Here is a 6,693-nt window from a genome sequence, read left to right as displayed (position 1 = left end):
AGATGCTGACATGCTGAAGGTGGATTGGCAGATTTGGGTCCAGAAGTTGCTGTCGGAGTTTTTTCCATTTTTCTATTGGTAACGATATTGTAGAGTCAAATTCCTATGTAGATAGGAATTTGTGGAGTTTGGAGAGTTGCTTGGGGCTATTTGCTATGTTATTGATATTGGCTATTAGTGGAGCTGGACACAGGGGGTTCTTTATCAGTTCAATTCTGGTTTTGTTGGAGCTCCTTATTTGGATGCAGATATTAGTCTTTGCTTATTTCATTTTAGAATCAGCTGTTCAAAGGAAAGTAATGTGTTGTTTGAAAAGACATGATGAAGGTGGGTGATACCCCTATCATTCCATTTTATGCCTTTAATTGGGTGGTTATTAATGAAGAAATCCGGGTTTGGCCATATTGGAGTTAGTGCACATGGAGTGAGTGTGAAATTAATCATATTATTTGATTTCCACCATGCTGTTAAAGTGTTGGCAATGGCCGGGTTTTTGAAGCAGCTATGTTTTGAAATGGATTTGCTAAGAAGGGGTAGGTCACTGATTAGTAACTCTTTACGTTCGGTCTGTTCTATGTCTAGCTAAGGTTTATAGAGCGGTGTAGAGTGCTGTATTCATAAAAATAAAAAGAAGTGTTTGTAGAATTCTAAGGGGAAGCCATCCAGTCCTGGTGCTTTATTGTTTGGAAATTGTGATAGGGTGTTTTTGTATTCTTTGCATATTACTTTGTTCGGGGGAGTGTGTTAATAATTAATTATTTAATTGGTGGAGTGTGATACTACTGAGGAATTTGTTAATCTCTGTGGGATTTGTTTCTTTTTCAGGGCTGCATAATTGGTTGGAGAATGTTCTAAATGCAGTTTATTGCTTGTGGGTCATGGATGGTGCTACCTGTTGAGTCTTTGATGGCTGAGAAAGTCATTTTTTTCCTTTTTGTTATTTCTTTTTAGCTGGTTCACTAACTATTTTCCTGATTTATCCTCTGTCTCTGAAGTAAAAATTGTGTCTTTTGATTGATGTTACTCAGGTGGAATTTTGTTTTTCAGATTTCTTGTAAAGTGGAGTCTGTTGGACCTGAGGCATAGATATGGTGTAGTTCTTTTAGATGATTTTCCAGATTGTTTTCTTGTTCTACTCATTTATTTTTCCTGTATGAACTGTGTGATATTATTTGTCCTCTTAATACTACTTTAGCGGTTTCCCAAAGAGTTGTGGGTGATATGTCTGGAGTGTCGTTGGTTTCTATGAATAGTTTTTTTTTTAATTGAGTGAATTCGTCTTCTTTTAGTAGTGAAATGTTAAATCGGCATCGGGTGGTTGTTTTGATTGAGGCTTTATCATTTAATTTAAGGCTGATTGGGGCATGATCCGATATTGTAATTGGGTGTATTGTCTTGGTTGTATATCTGATATATCGGCTATTATGGAGTTACTTGTTAAGAAATAGTCTATTCTGGAATAGGTTTTGTAAACCTAAGGTGAAAAGTAGGTATATTCATGTCCGGATGGGTTTTGCAGTCTCCAACTGTCACCGATACCCAGTTCACCCGTGTATTGTTCAACAGTTTCTGTTGAGTGATACATTTCAGAGTGCGAGGCTGATGAAGTTCTATCTTGTTGTGGATTAATCACTGTGTTAAAATCTCCACCAATTGTGGAGTGGGCTTGTTCTCTTATCGATGAAGAAAAGCTATGAAAGAATGCTGGGTCATCTGTATTTGGGCCGTAGATACTGGTAATTGTGGTATTAATGTTGTTAATTGTACCGTTAATTATTATATATCTGCCTTCTGAATCTGTTTTAGTAAGGTTATTGATATATTGTATTCTTTTATGAATTATGATTGAAATGCCTCTTTTGCTAGAACTGTATGAGGATGAGTAGACCTGATTAAATTGGTGGGTTTTAAGTTTGGTGTGTTCTTTTTGGGATAGTTTGGTTTCTTGAAGTAGGCAAATGTCAAAAGTTTTTTAAGGTGGTTGATTACTTTAGTTCTTTTTGCTGGTGAGCCAATGCCACAAACATTCCAGCTTATGAGTTTTAGTGGTGGTGTTATATTGTTTTATTTATTAAGTTATGATGGGAATTGTGTTTTTCTGTTGTTGGGAGATGGGGGAAGGGTATTTGTAGGTATTGGATAATTCATATTTGAGTTGAAGCAATATTTTATTTTTTTAATTACCCCATTTTGTGAAGAAGTTTGATATTAGGAAGACTTATTATTATCTTCTGTTTTTCATTAGAATCCCTGGTTTTGTGTCCTTCTCTGCACTGCCACATCCTGCCCTGTGCAACACGGCCTCTCATGATATCACAATATGATGGACAATGCGGGGACAGTGGCTAAAGTGCTTATGTTTTAAGGACACTGAAGAATTAACAAACCTTTTTTCACATCTCAGTGTCAAGATGCCTCACATCAGAATGGAGGATCTGATGAGACACTTATCTTGACACTTATCTGTATGCCTTTGACGCCACAGCAACATGAGACAGCTGGCCAAAAGTTCAGTGGATAGGACTCTTTGCCCCATTCTTGTCAGGTGAGTCCCTTAAGCCATGACACTTCCAACCAGAGAGGTCCTCCATGCTGCGTGACAACTCCTGAACCGTGTTTATTTCCTGTGGCCAAATCCGAACCAAGAAGCAGATCATTTTAAATGCAGAGACAATTGGAGACAAGTAGTCTGTGCAATTTCTAGTCATTAAAATGCATGTTCTTATGCTGATACATGACTGGTGCAGTGCAGCACATTTCTTCAATTTAAACTACATACATAGAAAATCAATATCACCTGATTTAAGGCTTCATGAAAACATATTACAAAAATCAGTAACAGTGAATTACAGTGTTTTGTTTCAATTAGTATTTTTCAATGTTTATATTGTAACCAAAAGGCCACTATTCGCGAAAGTTCTGTGTAAACAAATAAAAAAAATAATTGAACAAACTTGGATGTATCCAGTATTATAAAAGCATCTGATAATATGCTTGTCCACTGCTTGCCATTTATCATTGGAAGGACAGTAGCGACTACCTCGCAGAGTGAGTGAGTCTAATGAATTAAGTTTCTGTAAGTGTAATACCTGTTTGTTGTGTTTCCCTTGGAGCTGTCCTGATATGCTGAATACGATGAGATTTCACTGAGTAAAAAGATTTTTAGATCGCTGAGATGGGTTAAAACTCAGTCTCCCATAATGCATTCCCTTTCAAAGTGACAAAATCTCCACAATTAGACGATCCTAATAAAAAAAGATATGGAGGTGCTGGAAAAGGTTCAGAGAAGAGCAACCATAGTGATTCCAGGTATAAAAGATAAGCGTTATGAGGAATAGATTTAAGATTCTTAATGTCTTCAAGCTTTGTAAAAGGAGATTTATGGGGGATTTGATTGAGGCTTTTAAATTCATGAAATGGATTAAGAAAGTGAACTATAGGTGATTCTTCAGAGTGAGAGCAGTTAGCAGAATGATAGGGGACAAATGGAAATTGGCAAAGATGTACAGATATTAGGAAGTCACTGTGTGGCGGGGGGTCACTGTGTGGAATAGCTTGCCAGGACATGTAATAGAGGCAGAAACACTTGGGGTTTTCAAGACTAGACTTAATACGGTGCTTCATACTATTTTGCTTTTAGGCAACTAAGTAGTCGGTATACTTAAGCTTCATTTATACTTCTGCTTGAATCTATGCAGAGCCTAATAGACTGAACCATAGCTGTGTAGAAACAGTTGGCTACCGTTAACTATGCCAAAATCATGTTGTGATTTGGAGTTTAATGCCAAAGGTAATCAGGCACACAGTGGATTGGGCTTTTTCCAGATTCTTAAAAGGGAGGATAACCCAGATTCTACTGTCTGTTCACAGGGTGGTGTCAGTTTTGACAGGTGCTTGACATAGTCAATGACAGCTGACACGCCCAACATAAGTTTGAAAGTGTCAGAAACATGGGGGGGGGGTAACAAAAAACAAAACCTGAACTTCTGATTGTATTGCTCACGTCCTTCAGAAATGTTTTTGGCAGCTAACGTTAGCTAATAAACACCAGACGCTCATTGGAAATACTGTGCATGATAACGTTAAAGTTAGTCTAGCAGTTTCTAGTGTAGCATTTTCTACAAGTGTCGAATCAATTCAGTGAAATACAATACGTTTGTGCGTTCTAGTGTGTTAAAGCTAATTAGCTGATTGTGGACCGCTTTCCATCGGTGATGTCGGTGGCGATCCTGAATTCAGCCATGAGAATGCTAACATGGTGGAGGACATTGTGATGCGCAAATCACAACAACAGGTGGATCGTTCTCCTGTGACTGGTGAGGACACCAGTCTTTGTTGATATGCAGGTTTAAATCACTTATTATGATTGACCCACGCAAACATTAATATCAGCATTTAGCCTATGTGTGTGTGCTACTCTACCATCGTCATGTTCATCCATCCAATCATCAGTCAACTAGCAACACCACAGGTGCCATAAAACCTTTCGTTGGTTCTAAATTATGGCAAAAATCTGCTGGGAAACAAAAGTAATAATCATCCAAACCATGTTTACTGACAGTGACATAGCAAGGGGCACTTTTCTTGTGGGGAGGCGAAAGTGGCATACCTGTCCAAATTTGGGATAGCCCCTCATTTCTTGTCCCTTATGAAGACCAAAGGCAAAAAAGTCTGGATAGATGAAAGTTTAAACCGCGAAATGAAGAAATGCCAGATTGACATGCACATGAGATTATGGAATGACAATCAAGTGAAAAAAAGGTATCTAACTTTTTTTCATGGGTCATCACACTGCAGACCAGGTGTATGAGACGGTTGAGACGGTTCTGATATTGGCTTCCAAAACCTATTGCAGCTTTCAATGAATGGCCCAAATGTTAACTGGAAGCTCTTCTCCCAGGTTCAGCAAAACGTAGAAGATTGGGGCATGATCCGATATTGTAATTGGGTGTATTGTCTTGGTTGTATATCTGATATATCGGCTATTATGGAGTTACTTGTTAAGAAATAGTCTATTCTGGAATAGGTTTTGTAAACCTAAGGTGAAAAGTAGGTATATTCATGTCCGGATGGGTTTTGCAGTCTCCAACTGTCACCGATACCCAGTTCACCCGTGTATTGTTCAACAGTTTCTGTTGAGTGATACATTTCAGAGTGCGAGGCTGATGAAGTTCTATCTTGTTGTGGATTAATCACTGTGTTAAAATCTCCACCAATTGTGGAGTGGGCTTGTTCTCTTATCGATGAAGAAAAGCTATGAAAGAATGCTGGGTCATCTGTATTTGGGCCGTAGATACTGGTAATTGTGGTATTAATGTTGTTAATTGTACCGTTAATTATTATATATCTGCCTTCTGAATCTGTTTTAGTAAGGTTATTGATATATTGTATTCTTTTATGAATTATGATTGAAATGCCTCTTTTGCTAGAACTGTATGAGGATGAGTAGACCTGATTAAATTGGTGGGTTTTAAGTTTGGTGTGTTCTTTTTGGGATAGTTTGGTTTCTTGAAGTAGGCAAATGTCAAAAGTTTTTTAAGGTGGTTGATTACTTTAGTTCTTTTTGCTGGTGAGCCAATGCCACAAACATTCCAGCTTATGAGTTTTAGTGGTGGTGTTATATTGTTTTATTTATTAAGTTATGATGGGAATTGTGTTTTTCTGTTGTTGGGAGATGGGGGAAGGGTATTTGTAGGTATTGGATAATTCATATTTGAGTTGAAGCAATATTTTATTTTTTTAATTACCCCATTTTGTGAAGAAGTTTGATATTAGGAAGACTTATTATTATCTTCTGTTTTTCATTAGAATCCCTGGTTTTGTGTCCTTCTCTGCACTGCCACATCCTGCCCTGTGCAACACGGCCTCTCATGATATCACAATATGATGGACAATGCGGGGACAGTGGCTAAAGTGCTTATGTTTTAAGGACACTGAAGAATTAACAAACCTTTTTTCACATCTCAGTGTCAAGATGCCTCACATCAGAATGGAGGATCTGATGAGACACTTATCTTGACACTTATCTGTATGCCTTTGACGCCACAGCAACATGAGACAGCTGGCCAAAAGTTCAGTGGATAGGACTCTTTGCCCCATTCTTGTCAGGTGAGTCCCTTAAGCCATGACACTTCCTACCAGAGAGGTCCTCCATGCTGCGTGACAACTCCTGAACCGTGTTTATTTCCTGTGGCCAAATCCGAACCAAGAAGCAGATCATTTTAAATGCAGAGACAATTGGAGACAAGTAGTCTGTGCAATTTCTAGTCATTAAAATGCATGTTCTTATGCTGATACATGACTGGTGCAGTGCAGCACATTTCTTCAATTTAAACTACATACATAGAAAATCAATATCACCTGATTTAAGGCTTCATGAAAACATATTACAAAAATCAGTAACAGTGAATTACAGTGTTTTGTTTCAATTAGTATTTTTCAATGTTTATATTGTAACCAAAAGGCCACTATTCGCGAAAGTTCTGTGTAAACAAATAAAAAAAATAATTGAACAAACTTGGATGTATCCAGTATTATAAAAGCATCTGATAATATGCTTGTCCACTGCTTGCCATTTATCATTGGAAGGACAGTAGCGACTACCTCGCAGAGTGAGTGAGTCTAATGAATTAAGTTTCTGTAAGTGTAATACCTGTTTGTTGTGTTTCCCTTGGAGCTGTCCTGATATGCTGA

The sequence above is a fragment of the Conger conger genome, chromosome 7, assembly GCF_963514075.1.
Source record: "Conger conger chromosome 7, fConCon1.1, whole genome shotgun sequence".
NCBI classification, from domain to species: domain Eukaryota; kingdom Metazoa; phylum Chordata; class Actinopteri; order Anguilliformes; family Congridae; genus Conger; species Conger conger.
The sequence above is the reverse complement of the archived record's forward strand: the minus strand, read 5'-3'. Positions refer to the sequence as shown.